General features: G+C 38.9%; 1 long non-coding RNA gene across 1 annotated transcript; it reads left to right on the top strand.

The window, feature by feature from the left end:
- Positions 1-6,012: 6,012 nt before the first annotated feature.
- LOC103099686 (uncharacterized) lies at positions 6,013-20,296 on the top strand. Its single transcript, XR_008915261.1, has 3 exons — positions 6,013-6,178; positions 19,781-19,950; positions 20,037-20,296. It is a non-coding gene; the product is annotated as an uncharacterized LOC103099686 (long non-coding RNA).
- The last annotated feature ends 364 nt before the right edge of the window (positions 20,297-20,660 follow it).

The raw sequence follows: 20,660 nt of genomic DNA, 5'->3' as shown, positions 1-20,660 counted from the left end.
GAGCAGTACTTTATTGCTACCCCTCATATTATTCTATTTCTTTATTTTGAACTTTATTCTCTGACCATTAAAAGCAAAAACATTGGCAAGGGCTTATGAACTATGATTTTTCAGTGAATATAGATTCACAGAATACCTCAAACCTGGAGAAGCTATCTCTGGGGGAACCTGTATGCAAGTTGGGGGTGAGAGGCATCCTAAGTGCAACAGTAATTCAGCAATTTTGGTGTGATGAGATTGGAAACATGATCGTAAAGAACTGAGAAGTGAGCACCTAGTACAGAACTTGGCACATGGTAAGTATTTAATAAATGTTTACTTGCCTGGTTGATTAATTGATTGATTAGGTAGTGAGAAAGTGGTTTGCAAAAAATTTTTTTCTTGAAATATGACAATAAAGGTGGGAAGGAACATCACATGGTCCCTTGAGAATATGTCAGGGTTCACAAAGGCTTTTTAGGTTGGGAAAATCTGGGTGTGTTCATAGACATAGGAAAGGAGCCTGTAGAGAGATTGAAGCTCCCAGAGGAGACAGGGGGGAATAGATCATCAAAGACTAGGACAAGAAATGGTCTTGAAAGGAGAATGACCAGGGACAGATAGGTGGCTCAGTGGATAGAGAACCAGGACTAGAGATGGAAGGTCCTAGTTTCAAATCTGACCTCAGACACTTCTTTGCTATTGTAAGGGTTAAAAAATTAAAGGTTGGACTAAATGTATAAAAATGTGGTCGTAAAAAAATGTATTACTCAAGCCAGAATGATTTTTTATGACAATTTATTTACAAAAAGAGAGAGTGAAAGTAAGGGTAATGAGAGAGAGACAGAGACAGAAAGAGAGAGAGAGAGACAGCGAGTAGATAATTACTCTGGCCTGGTTTGAACCAGGTAGGACTTCAGAGGCCCCAGTAGTAAACTAAACAAGGGTTCCAGCCACAAGACCTTCTCCAAAACAGAGGCCTCTTCAGAGGCTTCTTTCTCCAGAAAGTCAGGAAAGAAGTCAACCTTTTCACTCACCCACATGGGTTCAAATGGAGAGATTTAAGAACAGTCTCACCAAAATTTCAGAGCCTCAGGTGTAAAATTGAGATTTGAACTCTGGACTTCAATCCCCACAAGTCCTTGCTCCACTTCCCCAAAATGCTTTGTAATCTCACGGAATTCTGAGGTGGGGGAGATCGAGAAGGTACTTAAGCTGATTGCAAAGGCTTTTGAGCTCTCTCCTCTTTTGGACTTCGATTTTGGGGCAGATGTGGCTCTTTTCATAATGTAGGTGAGGTTGTGTCTAGGCCTCTCTGTGGCCTGGACATGTGTTTTCTTATCCTGTATTTTCTTTAATCCTTAACTTTTAATAAACCTCTAAAAAATATAATACTCCTTGCAGAGAGAAACTAATTTCTACCTGCCTCAGTCTCCCCTAAAATTTAATCTTTACATAGGTCCACTTGAACTCCAACTCCCCTCACAGGAAGTTGCCACTGCTTTTAAAGACACTTCTTTGAATCACTTCCTTTCCACTTTACATGGACCAATTGTAGCTTTAGCTTTGCTTAGGACTGCCCAGGAGGCAGTCAGTCATTTCTGATTTGTCACCCACTTTTGCACATGTGGGTCACAGACCTCCCCCATTTAAAGATAAAATGGGGTGTATACACTTTTGGTGAGGGAAGGGTTTAAAAAAAGTTGAGAATGATCATCTGCAAAAACTAGAGAGGGACAGGGGATTTGAGGCATGGAGTAAAGGAAACAAGGAGGTAACAATGGGTGGTCTCAAATCTCATGGTAAAGAAATGGGTGAGTCTTCTGCTTGAGAAAATTGGTAGATAGAGGGTATTAGAGGCTGGAAACAAAAAGGAGGTTTGCAAGCAGCACTTCAAGAAGTATGATAGAGATGAAAAGAAATCCTTAGTCTATAAATGGTAATAATACTTCCTGCTCCCTGATAGTTTGGATCTTGTCAGTCCAATGTATTCTCAAGGTTAAACTTCTGTACCCAAAGATTTTAATGACCTTGCCATTCTCCCAAGGGATCATCCCATACCTTTCCTTTTTTCTCTCTCTCTTATTGTTAGGCTTCTAGAAAGTGTAGTCTACTTCCATACCACCCACTCAATCAATCAGGAAGCTTACTATGTGCCAAACTATGCAAGGTGTTCATAAACAGCTCAGAATCTGGAGAGAGGGAGGAGAAGAGGGAAATGATGTTGCCTTGGTCTTTGTAGGGGGTAAGGCTTGGTTTGTGTCAGTACTAAATCTGCCCCTGCTGCCTGGCCTTTTCTAAGGAACACTAAATTGACATTCAGCAGCTGATTGCATCCCTCCCAGCTGCCTCTGCTTCTGGAAGCTGTTTTTCTTTGGATGACTTCCTTGGAGAGTGGAGTTGAAAGAAAATGCTGAAGGAGATGGATGTCAGACCTGCCACAGGTCCACAATGCAGTGTGTGTTTACCTTAGAGCCCCAAGTCTCTCTCCTTCACTCTGGTTCATTCTCTCTTGCTGAGTAGGCACATGGCTGCAAAATGAGCTAGGGCCTGCCCAAAGCTGCCTATCAAGTAAGACAATTATTTTGATTCATAGAATATTAAGCCTGGTAAGGAATTTGAGGATTATTTAGGTCAGATTTTTTTTTTTAAACCCACACTGTGTATTGGTTTAGAATCCACACGGTGTATTGGTTCCAAGGCAAAAGAACGATAAGGGCTAGGCAACAGGGGTCAAGTGATTTGCCCAGGGTCACACAGGTGGGAAATGTTTGAATCCAAATTTGAACCCAGGACTTCCTGTTTCTGGGCCTGGTTCTCAATCCACTGAGCCATCAAGCTGCCCCTGGAATATAGGATTTAAAGCTAGAAAGAGCCATAGAGATTACCTATGTATAAGAGGGAAAGGCCAGAAGCAATGGAAAAATTGAATATGACAAAATATCTCAGGAGAAGAGGAAATGGAACCCCAGCTGACTTTGGGGGATGGTATGAAAGTTTTCAGCCAAACTCAAAAGGGAGCAGTTGGAAAGCTGAAAAGGTTCTTTTGCTCCATGAACTGAGAGGAGAGGAATTACCCTTTGCTGTGAAGATAACACATTTCTTCATCCTTTTGCTTGAGTCACAGAAATCTTATCTTTCAACTGGTGGCATCTTTAGGATAAAGATATTTTTTCCCTTAGGGGAACCTAAGAGCTTATCCTGAAGAAGACCCTGGTTCAAACCCCCCAGATCTGTATAGGAAATAGCTAGGGATTTCTTTTTCCCTCTGTCCTCATTACTCTTAAACTCTTTATACCTAAATAAATAGACATCTTGATTTTAATAGAGACTTCAATCGGATTCAATGTGTTAAGAGGGAAACTTCAAAGAACATCATTTCAAGAAGGAGGCTGAGGGGAAATCTTACCCTTTTAGTCCAGTCAGAACTGACTCCATTTGTTAACAGCCCAACTTGGGGGAAGGGGAGGAAGGAAGGAAGTGTTACTTTATATTTATTCCCCAAGTAGTTAGCAACTTTGGTTCTTTCTCAATTTCCCCACTCATACACTTACTTAAAATCCCTCATTGTATTAGTTTACTACCTTGTGGGACCTTGGACAACTCTCTTCACCAGCTAGGACCTCAGTTGCCAATTCCAAATACTATGAATATCCAGGAGGAAGTAGAAAATCCAGTATACATGATGATAACCTTTCGAGGCCCCTAAGAGACCAATCTCATTTTTTATAATAAGGGGAGAGGAAAAAAGAAAAGTTATTATATATCACCTACTATGGGTCAAGCCCTGGGCTAAACACTTCACTGAGATTATCTTATTTGATCCTTGAAACAACTCGGCTGGGTAGGTGCTGTTATTATCCTCATTTTACAGTTAAGGAAACACAATCAGAAGTTAAATGCTTGCCCAGGACCCATTTGAGACTAGATTTGAACCCAGTTCTTCCTGACTCCAGCCAGCACTCTAGCCTTTGCACCAATTTTCTATCTCTAAAAATAACATTTGTCTAATTGTATAGTTTGCAGAGCATTTTCCTCTACGTTATCTTAACTGATTGTCACAATAGCTCAGTGAGGTAGTAAGTAGGGCAGAGATTATTGCATGCATTTTTATAGAAGATGCTGGTTTAAAGAGGCAAAGAGATGTGCCCAAGGTCATTTACCTGGCTAGTGCCAGAGGTAGACCTCAGACAAGGTCTTATGCCAAATCCAGAGCCTTTTCTAACACATGGCTCATCCAGAAAAGGTGACCATTCTTAATACATGAATCCTTGCATGTTACACTGATCCACTGGGTATAGTTAGAATCTTCCTGGTAGTGGAGTTCTTTGGAATCTGTGAAGCACCTGTGCTGCCTTGGGCTTGAGAACAGATGAAAATAATTAGCAGGGTGACTGAAAAAATCTTCACTCAGTGGGGAACTCTTGGGAGAAGCTCTGTGGGGGAGAAGTCCTTTTTCCTTTGCCAGCAGCATTCTGGGCTTTGGTTTCCCTGGAGAAAGCAAAATTCTTTAGGCTGAATGAATCTGCCCTGGAAATACCTGGACCATCAAAGCTCATCTCAGGTTAGCTATTATCCTATGGTGGGGAGGGAGGAGGTGGAGGAGGAAACTAATAGAACACAGTAATGCCATGGGAAGGAGCTGACAGGGAGGAGGAGGACACTTCTAACATAGGATGGGGTTGGTGGTGGGAAGGATTAAGAACTTGGAAATTCAATTCTGGATCATAGGATTTAGGTCTAGAATTTGAGGTCCATGTTGTCCAATCCCTTCATTATCCAGATGAGGAAATTGAAGTCCAAGAGGGGTTAAATTATTAGTTGTTGTTTATTTGTTTCAGTTATGTCTGCCTCTTTGTGACTCTTTTTGGGGTTCTTTTGGCAAAGATACAGGAGTGATTTACCATTTCTTTCTCCAGCTCATTTTATAGGGTCATACAACTAATAAGTATCTGAGGCCAGATTTGAACTCAGGAAGATGAAGGCTCAGTGTTCTATCTACTGAGTCACCCTACTGTCTCAATGAGTTACTCAAGGGGTAAAAAAAAAAGTAACAGAGATTAGATTTGAACTCATATCCTCTCACTTCAAATCCAGGAACTTTTCCGCCATATCATACTTCTTGTATTGTCTGGCATGTTCTTGTTTATATTGCTCAGTTTTAACCAGCTATAATAATAGCTAGAACTATAGCACTTACTTTGTGCCAGGTACTGTACTAAGTTAATTATAAATATTATCTCATTTGATCTTCACAACAATCCTGGAAGTAGGTACTATTATTATCCCCATTTTACAAACAAATAAACTGAGGTAAACAGAAGTTAAGTGACTTGTTCACATTCATATGACTAGCTAGTGAGTATTTGAAGCCAGATTTTTTTCAAAGTCAGATCCTCCTGACTCCAGGCTCAGAACTGTATCCACTATGTTAGTGATGATAAACCTTTTAGAGACTGAGTGCCCAAACTACAACCCTCACACTGCATGTGAGCCTGCACCTTACCACAGACAGGGAGGAAGTACTCCCATTTGGCTGCTGGGCAGAGGGGCTAGTGATGTGAGAAATATCTTCAGGTATGGGTGAAGAAGGGGAAGGAAGTAGCCCTCTCTGGTACCCTCCGGCACACCTGCCTTGGTTTGCCAACATGGTACCATGCCATCTAGTTGCTTCATGAGTCCAGAAGACTGATACTGAAGCATACTACCAGCTTCCTGATAGAGCCAAAATGGATTTAAGAGACATATGTTTTAAGAAGTAGTCAATATGGAGATTAGTTTTGTTTGGCTATTCACATTTGTTATAAAGGTTTTGTTTTTTTGTCCTGCTGCCCAATTTGGAGGGCAGGGCAAGGGTCAGAGTCAAAAGAAAGAAAGAAAAATTCATTGAAACAGTTTTTAAACATCTAAATTAAGAGAACAAAAGAAAGACCAGAAGGAACTATAGACAAGTTACATGTTGAATTTATTATATGCTTCAAAAGAAAAGCAAGCTGTATATAATAATAATAGAGATTTGCAATTTCAAATTCAGTTCCTTTTTTCTGTTCTACTATATACATGAGAAATGCTTATTTGGTGTTTCAAAATTTGAAAAAATTAAAAACCCACAAAATTGCTCTAACATGAATGTCTCCTCCTACCCTTTTCCACAGGAAATGCACAGAGGGAAGGATGAGGAACTATGCCTTGACTTGAGGTAATACAAAAATTAAGTTCAGCAATAGGAGGCCTAGATTAAATTACTAGTACTAATTTCTGTGACCTTGGATAAGTCACTTCCAAATCTCAAAGTTATCAAAGGGAAAGATTCTCAGTGGACATTGATAGTCATAGGACATTATATAGCTGGAAAAGATAGTTGTAGAGAAGCAAGGTCCTCTCATACTCTGAGCATCCTAGAGACGTTGGGTAGTCCAGTTAGACAACACCTTACTAGTGGCTTGTAGGAAGGCCAGAATAGATATATCTCTAGATATATCCTTCACCCACTCCTTTACTCCAAGGGAGACTTTAATTTGTACCAAGAGGAAAAGCAGGGAGATAAGAGGCCAAAGGTTGGCCCCTCTGCTCTCCTCAGAGATAGAATTAAAGAGACAGAGACAGAATTATATCTATTCTCTTAAATATTTTTAGTGCAGGGGATGGCTTTCAGGTTCAAGCTAAACTCCTTAAAACTATTTATTAATGGGATCAAGAAGAACCCAACCTCTCTATCCAAGGCTCATCTTCCTTCCTACCAAATGCCAGACCCACAATTAACACATAAGGAGTAATAACAAAGAAACCCATTTATCCAAATCTATGGCAAAGGAGAAGTCAGAAAAAGTATATGTGACAATACATAACAGATGACACAGAGTGAAGGAATTCTCCTATTAGGACTGAAATAATTCAGTCAAAAGAGAGAGCCCCAGATCTTTTCAAAGGGGGAGAAATTCTCTAAAAGTTTCTAGAGCAGCATGCTACAGACAGGGACATAATGGAAACTGCCACCTTTTCCTGTATCAGCCTTTTCCCATAATCCTTTTCTTCCTTCAACATCTTGAAACAATTGGTGTTGTTCATCTTTTCTCTCAACCTTAGAAATGAAAAACTGAAGAGACAAAAGAAACCAGATCTTTCCCCCTCTCTTTTTACTAATCCAATCCTACTCCCCCTTCAGGTGCAGGCTTTGATCTCCACCAAGGAGGAAAGCATCCTATACCAATGAACTTTGAGACTTGGGTTACCTGGATGCTGTATTATACCTCAAATTTAGCAAATTGGCAGAGAATGCAAAAGATGGGAATAAATAATGTTAGAAGGCTCATGGGAAAAGGGGCACACTAATGCATTAATGGTGGAACTATGAATTGGCCCAACTATTCTGAAAAGAAATCTGGAATTATGTGAGAAGAGTAACCAAAATATCCCATGATCCAGAGATTCCACTGCTAGGCATAAACCCTAAGGAAATCAGTGACAAAAAAAAAAAAGAAAGGCCTCATACACACTAAACTATTTTTAGCAGCCCCATTTATAATACCAAAGAACTGAAAATAAAGTGACTGTGCATTGATTGGAGAATGGCTAAACAAATTACAATACAAATGTAATGGAATATTATGCTATCAGAAATTATAAATATGGTGAATATAGAGAAGCATGGGAAGACAAATGAACTGAAGCAATAAGAATAATCAGAATCTGGAAAAAATTTCTATAACAATGTAAATGGAAACAACAATATAACACAAACTAACATTGAGAAAATATAATGACTAATGTTAGCCCCAAGAAGATACATGAGAAGACACCTACCCCTAATTAATTGCAGAGGTGGGGAACCATGAGTGTACAACATTAGACTCTTCTGATATGTTGGTTAATTTTGTCAAACTTTCCCCTTGCTTTTTTGTTTTTTTATGACAAAGCGTCTGATAGTTTGGATCTGGGAGAGCAACATTACATTGGAAAAGTTATATAAAAACAAAGGGTATCAACAACATTTTATTATTTTTAAAATGAGTTTTATAATATGATGTGTTATAGTGGGAAGAGAGAAGGATCTGGAACTAGGAAACATAATCTTGAGCTCTAGCCAGTTGTATGACAGCATGCAACTCTTTTTTAACTGTGAGCCATCATTTTCTCATCTGTAAAATGGGAATAAAAGTAGTTTCACTTCCTTCCTTTATGAGTTGTTATGGAAGTGATTCGGTGGTTTCTGGACTTTGACGCCCTACTCTGTATTAACATGAACTATTATAGTATTTCTTAGTGGGTCCTTGGTACCACCAGCCAGTAGACCAGGTTGTCCTGTGTATAGCTTGTTTGTCTTGTATATAGTTGTTTGCATACTGTCTCTCCAATTTGATTGTGAGGTGGTCAAGGGCAAGGATTGCCTCTAGCCTTTCTTTGTACCGCCAGCACTTAGTATATATAGTACCTGACACAAAGTAAGTATTTAATAACAATTTATTGAAAGGCAGTAACTGGAGGAGAGTTCAGAGAGGTAAAAGAGCCCAGAATTCAAGGAATATGTAGTTCTCTGCTATCCCTGATTTCCCCTGTCACAATGAAGGTTTTTTGCTCCTAATACTGCTTTTCTGACTTGTTCCTTTTCAGATTTGCCAGAAACAGCAGCTGCTTAAAAGAAACATCAATCTAGGGCACTTAACAAAGGCCAAATGCTGCCTTTCTGAAAGTAGCTTGCTGAGCAGGGCCGTCTGTGGTCAGGTCAGCAGGCACATGGGTCCAGGAACAAATCAGTTTGTTTGCTCCCAAATGCCCTCATGCTGTAGAAGAGAATTTACTAGATCATCTTGTCTCCTTCTTAATAGGGTTTTCCTCCTCCCTTGATTTCATACTTCCTTGTTTTTCAGAGACATCACACTTTCTACCTTCATAATTTGTTCCTTCTCTATTTTCTTATTGTCTCTTACTATTCTCTCTGACTTTGGAGTATGGATGTTTCTAAGGGTCTGTCATTGACCCCTCTTTTCATTTAGCTCTATGCTTTTTTCCTTGATATTTTCATTTACTCTCAGGCTTTCATTTTCTACCTTTATGCAAACTCATCTCTCTTCCAAAGTTCTCTAATAGTTGACTTTTCTAGTCACCTACATTTGCATCCTGGGAGTTATCTTCCCTCTTCACTCTCTCTTACCCTACAAAGCATATTAGGTGTCATTTCTTTCTCTGTAACATCTCTCACATTGTCCCCCTTCACTCACACAACCTTCAGTCTCTCATCATCTCTTGCCTGGACTATTGTAATCATCTCTTAGCTGGTCTCCCTGTTTTAGATATCTGTTTTCTAGAATACTTTAGCTGCCAAGTCTATGGAAAAGGGAAGAATTTATGACCAAACAAAAGAGAGAGCATTACAAGGTGTAAAATTAATAATTTTGATTATATTAAATTAAAAAGGTTTTGTACAAACAAAACTAAGGTAACCAAGATTAGAAGAGAAACAATAAACCTGGAAAAAATTTTATAGCAAATTTCTCTGATAATTTCTCAAATCTATAGAGAACTAAATCAAATTTATAAGTATACAAGGCATTCCCCAATTGACAAATGATCAAAGGATATGAAAAAGCAGTTTTCAGATGAAAAAAAAACTGTCCATAATATGAAAAAAATTTCTAAATCAATCTTCATTGGAGAAATGCAAATTAAAACATTTCTAAGGTACCATCTCATACCTATCAGATTGGCCAACATAACAGTAAAGAAAAGTGATAAATGTTGGAGGGGATATGGCAAAATTAGGGTACTAATGCATTGTTGGTGGAGTTGTGAACTGATTCAACCATTCTTGAGAGCAATCTAGAATTATGCCCAAAGGACTATAAAACCACTTTGACCTTATTATATGACTACTCGGCCTATATCCTTGAACAAAAATATTGACAGCAGTTTTTTGTTGTTGGGGTTTTTTTTTTTGGTGGTGCCAGAGAATTGCTAAGGGACATTCATCATTTGGGGAATGGCTGAATAAATTGTGGTACATGATGGTGATGGAATACTACTGTGCTATAAGAAGCAATGAGCAAGGTGATTTCAGAAAAAAACCCAGAAAACCTACATGAACTAATGCAGAGTGGAATAAGCAGGTCCAGGTAAATATTGGACACAGTAATAGCAATATTGTATGATGAATATCATGAAAGACTTAGCTACTCTCAGCAACACAATGAATGACCTAGGACAGTTCTGAAGGACTAATGATAAAGAATGCTCTCCACCTCCAGAGAAAGAACTATTGAAGTTGTCTTTCACATCAGTATATCTTTAGTTTTACTTTGGGGTTTTGGTTAGCTATGAGTGTGCTCTTACAACAATAACCAATATGGAAGTATGTTTTGCATGACAATAAAAATTAAAAAATTTTAAAAAGGAAATTTTTTACAAACCTTTATAAAGACAGCCTAATTTTCTAGATTTAAAGAGCTGAAAAAGAACTTGGCTCCACCTGGGATGTTACCTTCATTAAGATTCTACCCGTTAAAAAAAAAAAAGATTCTACCCGTGTTAGTGTTAGGTGAACATTTCTTGTAATCAAGTTTTGGAAATAAATTTAGCAGGCATTTAAAAAAAAAATAGGATCTCTATTTTCCTTGAACTGATGAGCTTAAATACCACCTCTTCCATAACTTCTTTCTTGATCCCTTCTACCAAGTTCTAGTGCCTCTCTTAAATGACCTTGTCTTTTGTATTGTATATACTTACACATGTTTGTGTCTTACCTATTGTCTCCTTCTGTAGAATGTAAGCACCTTGAGAGCAGACTTTTTTTTGTATCTTGAATGCCTAGCATAGTTTCTGACACATTGCAGATGCTTAATAAATGTGTATTGACTAATTCAAGAAACATAAAAGTCACTTATGCCAACCCTGGTTTTATAGATGGAGAAACTAAGGTTCAGAGAAGTTATGACTTTCCCAAGGTCACATAAGATAGCATTCAGTAGACTCAGATTGGAACTCATTCTCTCTTATCAGATTCAGTGTTCTTTTCGTTATATCATACCACATTTTTATCTTTAGCCCTTAACTCTCTTCTGAACTCCAGACTGATATCTCTAACTACCTTAATGTTATCTCTGTATAAATATACCACAATCATCTTGAACACAAATCTAAAGATTCTGATCTTATCTTCCTCCTTCTAACTTGACTATTTCAGTCCATGGTATCTTTATTCACCCAGTCTTCCATGCTCACAATAGTGGGGCTATCTTTAACTGTTCTCTCTCCCTCCTCTCTAAATATCCAATCAGTTAACAAGTCCTGACATGTCTACCACTGTGACTTCTCTCAGATCTGTCCCTCCTCTCCATTCCTCCTGCCACAGGCCTTCATTATAACCCAGGGATTGAAATAGCATCTTTTGGGGTCTCCTGCTGGCACTTTCTTCCCCCTCCAGTCTTTTTTAACACTACTAGCAAAATAATCTCTCTCTCTCTCTCTCTCTCTCTCTCTCTCTCTCTCTCTCTCTCTCTCTCTCTCTCTCTCTCTCTCTCTCTCTCTCTCTCTCTCTCTCTCTCTCTCTCTCTCTCTCTCTCTTCCCCCTTCCTTGGTTCCTTCGTTCCTTCCTTCGTTCCTTCCTTCGTTCCTTCCTTCCTTCCTTCCTTCCTTCCTTCCTTCGTTCCTTCCTTCGTTCCTTCCTTCCTTCCTTCCTTCCTTCCTTCCTTCCTTCCTTCCTTCCTTCCTTCCTTCCTTCCTTCCTTCCTTCCTTCCTTCCTTCCTTCCTTCCTTCCTTCCTTCCTTCCTTCCTTCCTTCGTATCAATTCTAAAACAGAAGAGTGGCAAAGATATTAGGGAATCAGGGTTAAGTGACGTGCCCAGTCACATAGCTAGGAAGTATTTGAGGTCAGATGTGAACTTCTGACTCCAAGCCTGGCACTCTATCTACTGTGCTAGCCAGCTGTCCCCTAGAATAAACTTTCTCATGGAAAGATTTAGTTATGTCATTCTCTATTCAAAGATCTTCAAGAACTCCATTCTAGAGTGGATAGATATCAAATTAGGAAAACCTGAGTTCATGTCCTGCCTCAATCATTTGCTAGCTATGTAGCCCTGGGCAAGTTACTTAAACTGCCATTTGCCTCAGTTTCTACATCTGTATAATGGGGATAAAAATAGCACCTACCTTCCAGAGTATAAATCAAAATAATATTTGCAAAGTGCTTTGCATACCTTAAAGTACTATATCATTATTACTTATTATAGTATTACTAAAATTTATACTTTTTGGAATTTAAATTATTGACCAATATAACATCATCCTACTTTTCTAGCCTTATCTTACATAACATTTGTCTTTTCCTTTGGACCTTCCCCTTATGTGACAAATGAAAGAGTTTTGGGTGCTTGGTGGGGAGGAAGAAAAGAACTTGAAAGCAGACATGACAAAATGTGGAAGGCACTAAAGAAGTGCCTTGGAAGGTTAGTAAGGGATACAGGCAAGGCTGACTAGCAAACAGAGAATACAGAATTTCTCTCTGAGTCTAGCCCACCCTGGTGCACATTCTGCTCCCAGAATGGTGAGCTAGCTACAGCAAGAAGCAGCCAGAAATCATGATCAGTGATAGAACATTGAACAGAAAAACAAACTACAACTTTTTCATCTATCCTGGGTTTTGAGTCCATACTCTAAACCAGCGGTTCTCAACCTCTCAATTTGTAGCAATGAGAATACATAATGCATATCAGGTATTTACATTCCAAATCATAACTGTAGCAAAATTACAGTTTTGAAGTAGCCATCAAAATAATTTTTTGGTTTGGGGTCACTGCAACATGAGGAACTATATTGCGGGGTCACGGCATTAGAAAGGTTGAGAACCACTGGTCTAAACCTTAAGGAGACATCCAGACCCAGGTCCCGAGTGTCTGAATCTTTACCTGGTTTCATTGGATGGTGTGAGGCCAACATTTCCTTCCTATACTCAGTCAGTCAGTTATTAAACCTTTATTAGGTACCTAATAACAAGGACCTAAAAACAAGGACCAAGGATTGTGCTAAGCATTAGGAATAAAAAGAAATACAAAAGCTAAGCCCTTCCCATGAGGAACTTACACTAATGGGAGAAGAGGACATACAAAAAGGACTAAACATCAGCAAAGAGGATGGAGAAGTCCAAGGAGTAGAGTGAGGTGGAGAATGATGGTAGCTGTTCATCCTTCATTTTCCATGACATCAGGAGTGATGCCTTGACTTATGGAGGAGTTGGATTTAAGTGAGGCAGAGTTGCACATAGTCATCAGACAAAAAGTCAAGATGGGAAATGAAGGGAAGATTGGACCTCCTTAAATAGAGATTCTGGGAGGAGCTTTCTATTTTCCACCCTCCAATCAGAGGAAGAGGGGAAGGAGGCCTAAGGTAGAGGATATTGAAGGGAGGGCTAGTTCCAAGGCTGAAATGATTTTGCAGCATGAAGGGGTTTCTGAAGAACTTCACAAGGAAGAAGCAAACCAAATTTCCCCTAAAGGTCTGGGTTTGGTGCAGACCCTTTGTACTCTTAGGGAGGTCTAGTCAGGTTTAGAAGTTGCAGGCATAGACAGGCAGTAGATACGTATAATGTATTGTTTTATTGTTTCTATGCAAAGATTAAGACACTATGCACAGTAAGGCATGTTCTATGAGTTCCTGTGGAGAGTTGACTGTTATGCCACTGTAATGTGTCAAAGAGGATGAGAGAAGAAATTGGCCCTTTCTTGGAACTATTCAGAGGGAAGAAATGCTTAATGTCTGGGTAAACATGGACATTCCAGCTCCTCCTATGGAACAGAATCATGACCACTTGGTGGTAAAACTTATATAACTACCTTCAATACATTCTATATTTTAGCCAAAGTAGTCTATTCCCTGTCCTCCAGATAAGCCATTCACCCTCTTACCTCTATGCCTTGGCTCAAGCTGTTCTGGGTATCCTTCATCTTTGACTATTGAACTTTTAAATAAAAATTTTAAATTCAATTTTACTTTATTTTCAGGTCAGCATTCTCTCCCTTCCACTTTTCTTTCTCCTGCCCCTGACCTCATATAGAGAAAGCAAGAAAAAATAAAACTCATTACAAACTTATATAATCAAATAAGACAAATTTCCCCATTGGCCATGTCCCAAAAAGAAATGCCTGTCTGGGTTCCAAGTCTATCATCTTTCTGTCTGGAGGTAGGTAGCATGTATTATCAAAAGTTCCCTAGAAGTGTAATCATTTATTGAATTTCAACTCATTCTTGAAGCTCAATTCAAATGACACCTCCTGTAGGTATCATTTCCTGATCAATCATTCCTTTTCCTATGGCAAGTACCCAACAATCCTTCTTGCCAGATATGGACATATACTCTCTACTTATTGACATTTTTGTTGTGCTTGTTCAGTTATTTTTTAATCATGTCCAGTTCTTTGTGACACCATTTGGAATTTTCTTGGCAAATATATTGGAATGGTTTGCCATTTCCTGCTATAGTTCATTTTACTGATGAAGAAACTGAAGCAAACAGGGTTAAGTGACTTTCCCAGGGTCATATAGTCAGTAAGAGTCTGAGGACAGGTTTGAGCTCATGAAGATACATTTTTCTGACTCTAGGTCCTACCCTCTATAAATTTACCACCTCACTGTCCATTGACTTTGACCCATAGTTATCAAAGTCCTGATTAACAAGTGTTTCTCCTTCATCAGTACTTGAAATGCTTTGTTTGTATCTGTCCTGAATTTATCATAGTCTAACTTTCTCTGGCTGTCTGTCAATCCTTACTCAATTTCTCCCTTCTAGAGGAAGCTTTCCTGGACCCCTCTTAATTCTAGTGCCTTCTCTCTTAATTATTTCCTATTTATCCTAAATATATATATATATATACATATATATATGTATATATATAGCTTTGTGTATTTTGCTTTACACATATGCTGTCTTATCCCTTAGATTGTAAGCTTCTTGAGGGCAGGGATTGTCTTTTTGCCACTTTCATATCCCCAGGACTTAGTGTAGTGCCTGGCACATTGTAGGCACTTAATACATATTGACTTATTAATCATTTGTGAATAATATTCTATCTCCCTTCTTTGCCTATAAGCTCTTTAGGGCAGAGACCCATTTTTATTTAATTCATTAGCAGGCCTGGCTCAAGATCTTGCATATAGAATAGAAGTTTGGTGGGTTGAAGTGAAGTGCTGAGTAGCCCCCAAAGAGGCTAGCAAAGGGCTTTAGAGTAAATAGAAGCTCAACAAATGTGGAATTGAATTGAGCATCTCCAACTCTCCCCTACCCCCTTATCATCATTCATTCATCACTCAGCTCAAGGCCTTGCATAAATTAATAAATATTTATCTATTGAATTGAACTGAGAGAATTTTAGATTTAAACCCCAGTTCCTGGCAGTAGGGAGAAGGCTTAGCAATTAAAAAAAAAAAAGGAATGTTTCCTCCTCCCCCCTCTCCCCCTGCAAAACCCTGGCCTGGTGGAAAAGAAACCTCCATGTTTCTGAACATTCCATGCTTAAGATACAGTCTCTTTGGGCTGATCACAAGCAAAAGAATTAAGGGAGAAAAATGGCAGAAAAGCACTCCAGAGATCAGATGGCGAACGAAGAGGGGTAATGGTGTTTATTTAGAAATGACAAGCACCCTTTCCCGCTGCTGACTTTGCTTCAGTTTTTTGTTTATCCCTAAAGTCTGGATGGAGCTACTGTGTGCTCTGCTATTTTTAGCTCTGGCTAGCTGGCAGGCGGAGGTGGTCCTCCTGCTGACTGTGAGGGGGAGATGGGAATTTGCTGAATTAGGCTCCTTGTTCTGCTCCAGGGGGCTGCCAGACTCCTCAACTACAGGCTTTGGTGGCAGAAAGTGAAGGCTTGACCAGGAAAACTTGGTGGTCTCTGCCTCGGGCCTATACTTTATCTTGACCACCTCTACTCAAAGGGATTGCATCACCCTGAGTCAGATCCACATTTTTCTCCTCTCCATGTAAATGGTTTAAAGTTGTACATGAATCATTCATTCATTTAACAAGCATTCATTAAATGCCTAGTAGGAACATAGCCCTAGCCTAGGGCTTTAGAAAGGATAAAATTTAAAAACAGATCTTGATCTAGTCTTCAAGGGGCTTTATTGTTGTTGTTTGTTCAGTCTTTTCAATTGTGTCTGACTCTTTGTGACCTTATTTTGGAGTTTCCTTGGCGTGGTTTGGCATTTTCTTTTCCAGCTTGTTTTATAGAGGAGGAAACTGAGGCAAACAAGGTTAAGTGATTTGCAGCTATATTGTCTATATACTATATATTGTCTGAGGCCAGATTTGAATTCAGGAAGATTAGACTTTCAGACCCTAGGCCCAGCACTCTATCCACAGTGCTACCTACCAGCCCCAAAGCAGCTTACCTTTTCTAGAATCAGTTGAGGAGCTAGCTCAGTGAATTGAGAGCCAGGCCTAGGGTTGGAGGTCCTGGGTTCAAATCTGGCCTTAGACACTTCCCAGCTGTGTGACCCTGGGCAAGTCACTTAACCCCCATTGCCTAACTCTTATTGCTCTTCTGCCTTGGAACCAATATACAGTATTGACTCTAAGATGGGAAGGTAAGAGTTTAAAATAAATAAAATAAAAAATAGAATCAGTTGAAATCAAAGTTAGATTTGAAGAGAGGCAGTGAGGCTTAGTAGGAATTATACCAGACTTGGAGTCCAAAGATCTAGGTTGGAGTTTTGGTTCTATTACTTGTTAGTCATGTGACCCAGGACAAGTTTATTCACCTTCATATCCTCATCTGTAAAATAAGCAAGGTCGCCAGGCTGAGAGTTGGAAGAACCTGGGTTTAAATGTGGCCTCAGACACTGCCTTACTGTGTGACCTTTAGCTCTGATTGCCTAGCCCTTGTCACTCTTCTTAGAAACAATACTGAAGCAGGAGGTAAGGGTTTAAAAAAAAGTATGGCAATAACATTTTCAAGAGGAAGAGTGGAATAGTAGATAGAGAGTTGACCTTTAAGTTAGGAAGCCCTGGGTGAAAGTTGGGCTTCTGACACCTACTGAGTGTGTGACTCTGGGCAGGTCACTTTAGTTTAGGCATCTCTTCAAGAATGCAAGTCACAAGAGAGATGTTGAGCTACTTTGCAAAGGGATTGGCCTCAGCTTGGGATCCCAATACTGACAATATCACAAGTCCAGTAAAAATAAAAAAGAATAATAAATACTAAGCAGTAGCACTGCCTATCTCTTAAGGATGCTGCATGGAAAGTGCTTTGTAAACTAAAGGATTTTAGAAATGGAGGCTGCTCATATTCTTATGACTACCTCTGACTTCACCTTTGCTTTCACCTTTACTTCCAATTCAGAGTCTGTCTTTGGAAGCCAAGAATCCCCTGAGGGTTGCTAGGAAGGCTTCCAAAAGAAAGGTTTCAAAGTATTTGGGGGGTGGGGTGGGGTGAAGTCTAAGAGCAACTTCCTCTGGCCAGAGAATCTACAACTCAACAATTAAGATCTGAGATTGTTTTATCAGGATTTCTACCGGTCTCTGTTTTTTTGTTTTTGTTTTTGTTTTTGTTTTTTTAAAGAATCTATCTCCTTAAAGGGAGATTATTTATTTATTTATTTAGAATATTTTTCCATGGTTACATGATTCATGATCTTTTCCACTCCCCTCTACTGAAGCTGATAAACAAATCCACTGGGTTATACATGTATCATTGTTCAAAACCTATTTCCATGTTATTCATATTTGCAATAGAGTGATCTTTTAACATCAAAACCCTAATCATATCCCCATTGAATTACATGATTGATCATGCGTTTTTCTTCTGTGTTTCTGTTCCCACAGTTCTTTCTCTGGATGTGAGTAGCATTCTCGCTGTTAGTAGAGGAGTCCATTACATTCAATTGTACCACGGTGTATCAGTCTCTGTGTACAATGTTCTCCTGGTTCTGCTCCTTTCACTCTGCATCAGTTCCTGGAGGTCATTCCAGTTCCCATGGAATTCCTCCACTTTATTATTCCTTTGAGCACAATAGTATTCCATCACCAACATATACCACAGTTTGTTCAGCCATTCCCCAATTGAAGGGCATCCCCTCATTTTCCAATTTTTGGCCACCACAAAGAGCGCAGCTATGAATATTCTTATACAAGTCTTTTTCTTTATTATCTCTTTGGGGTACAAACCCAGCAGTGGTATGACTGGATCAAAGGGAAAGCAGTCTTTTAAAGACCTTTGTGCAAAATTCCAAAAGATCAAGAATATCAAGGAAAATAATGAAAAAAATGTGAAGGATGGGAGCCTAGCAATACCTGATCTTAAACCGTACTATAAAACAGTGGTCATCTAAACAATATGGTATTGGCTAAGAGACAGAAAGGTGGATCAATGGAACAGACTTGGGGTAAATGACCTCAGCAAGCTAGTGTTTGATAAACCCAAAGACCCCACCTTTTGAGACAAGAACTCACTATTTGACAAAAACTGCTGGAGAAATTGGAAAACAGTATTGGAAAAATTAGGTTTAGTTCAGTATCTTCCACCCTATACCAAGATAAATTCAAAATGGGTAAATGACTTAAATATAAAAAATGAAATCACATCTCTGATTTTTTTTAAAGCGATCACTCTGCATATTGAATATTTAGAGAAATATCCAATTCCTGTTCCAGAGTATACCCACATTGCTGTGGCTCCTCAAGAAATACTTAATAAAATCTGTTATAAATACTAATACATATATATATATGTATATATATACACATATGTATGTAATTTTAAAGCAAAAGAAAAAGGGAAGGTGATATGCTCTGTTCTAACAGGTTCTAACAGGACCCTCAAAGTCTTTTCTAAATTAACTCTGGTAAGACAGGATATATGTGGTTTTTTTTGGTTTTTCTTAGCTCCCTGGAATAATTCAGGTCATACTACAATTAAAAAGATCCACAAAGCTGTCTTCCATATTTTCTTTATGAGTATCCCTGTGATACAAAAGAAGTGTTATAGACTGGGGTAAGGAATTTATAGAATTTATTTTATGTATGAGAAATCATTTCACCCATGTGGGCCTGATTATCTTCTCTAAAATGATGGCATTGGATTGAATGATCCCTAAGAATTTCTTCCAATTCTCACTTTCAATGTTTTCATATTCAGTGTCCTTTCTGAGTGACTCCAGGCAAGTCATTCAACCTTTTGTAGCTTCTTTTTTTCATCTGTAAAATGGGGATAATAATAGCATCTACCTTACAAGGTTGTTTTGAGGATCAGACGTCTCTAAAATCCTTCACAAACCTGGAAGTGCTACAAAAATGTTAGCATTTTATTATGATTGTTATACTAAAGTGCTAACACTTTTATAAAACTTTCAAATTTTTTATTATTATTATATTTGGGCAGTTAGGTAGTACAGTGGAGAAGTACTGGATCTGGAGTCAGGAAGACTCATCTTCTTGAGTTCAAATCTGGTCTCAGACACTCAGAAACTACGTGACCCTGGGCAAGTCACTTAACCTTGTTTGCCTCAGTTTCCTCATCTATAAAATGAGCTGGAGAAGGAAATGACAAATTACTCCAGTATCTTTGCCAAGAAAACTCCAAAATAAGGTCATAAAGAGTCAGACACAATGGAAGACTGAACAACAACACTGCTGTTACTATGTTATCTATTATTACTAAGGTTCTTTCCATGATCTAATTGATGATCCTCATATTCAAAGACTCTACATGTCCAGTGTAGATTCTGATTATTGATTGCTGTTTTAAAATTCTGACATACACTAAAGGGAAGTGAGGATAGTATGCTGTTTACAACATGATTCTGCTGGTTATTATGTTTTAGGAAGGAAAAGTGCCTGTAGTCCCTTGGCATTATTGAGGAAACACACCTCCAGGCTGGCATCTTCATCATCCTGGCTTCATGTTCCTGTGAAATTGATGCTTTGGCCACAAGTTCATTCAACAAAAGGTACTGACGTCATCAAAGCCTGGAGCTCCTAAGGGGCACCTGAGGTAAAAAAGAAAAAAGGGGGAAAAAAAAGGAAGAGCTAGACTCCCTCTGCATTCTCCACACTGACCTTCCCCATTCTTGCCTTCAGGGAGGACCAGTTTATGCAGAATATTGGACAGTAGACATTGACAGGTGCAGGCCCACCAATGAAGGAGGTTCTTTATGAGAGCTGAGGTCACAGAGACCAATCCTGTAAACATTATACAAGTAAGACTCCCAGGGGGAAGCTAGGATTTCACTGTCTTTGAGCTCAGAATAGATTATGCCTGCCATTGCTCAGCATGTGGGAAGACAATGTTTATGCTAGTAAAATGTGCGTCAGATAACAATAACAATAAAAGAACAACCAAAAAAGAAGAAAGGTGAATTGTGAAACTCTGACATAATAATATCCTATAGTATTTTAGAGTTTGAAAAGTATTTTATATCCATGTTTACTCACAACAACCCAATAACATATGTATGTGTATTTATATCTGTATTAAGCATTATTAGTGTCTCCATTTTTCAGATGAGGAAACTGAGACGGGGTGGGGTGGGGTGATATAATTTGTCTAAGCCATACACCTAATAAGTGAAAGAAGCTTTGGACTTCAGAACCAGCACTTTTTCCTCTATATAAATTGCCTCTGCTCCTCTGTCCACAGGAGAACATGCAAACATGCACACATAGTCTATCTACCTGTGGAAGCAGCTGGTGACCCAGTGAATA

This window comes from Monodelphis domestica, chromosome 1, assembly GCF_027887165.1.
Source record: "Monodelphis domestica isolate mMonDom1 chromosome 1, mMonDom1.pri, whole genome shotgun sequence".
Classification (NCBI taxonomy): domain Eukaryota; kingdom Metazoa; phylum Chordata; class Mammalia; order Didelphimorphia; family Didelphidae; genus Monodelphis; species Monodelphis domestica.
This window is presented reverse-complemented; position numbering and strand designations above follow the sequence as displayed.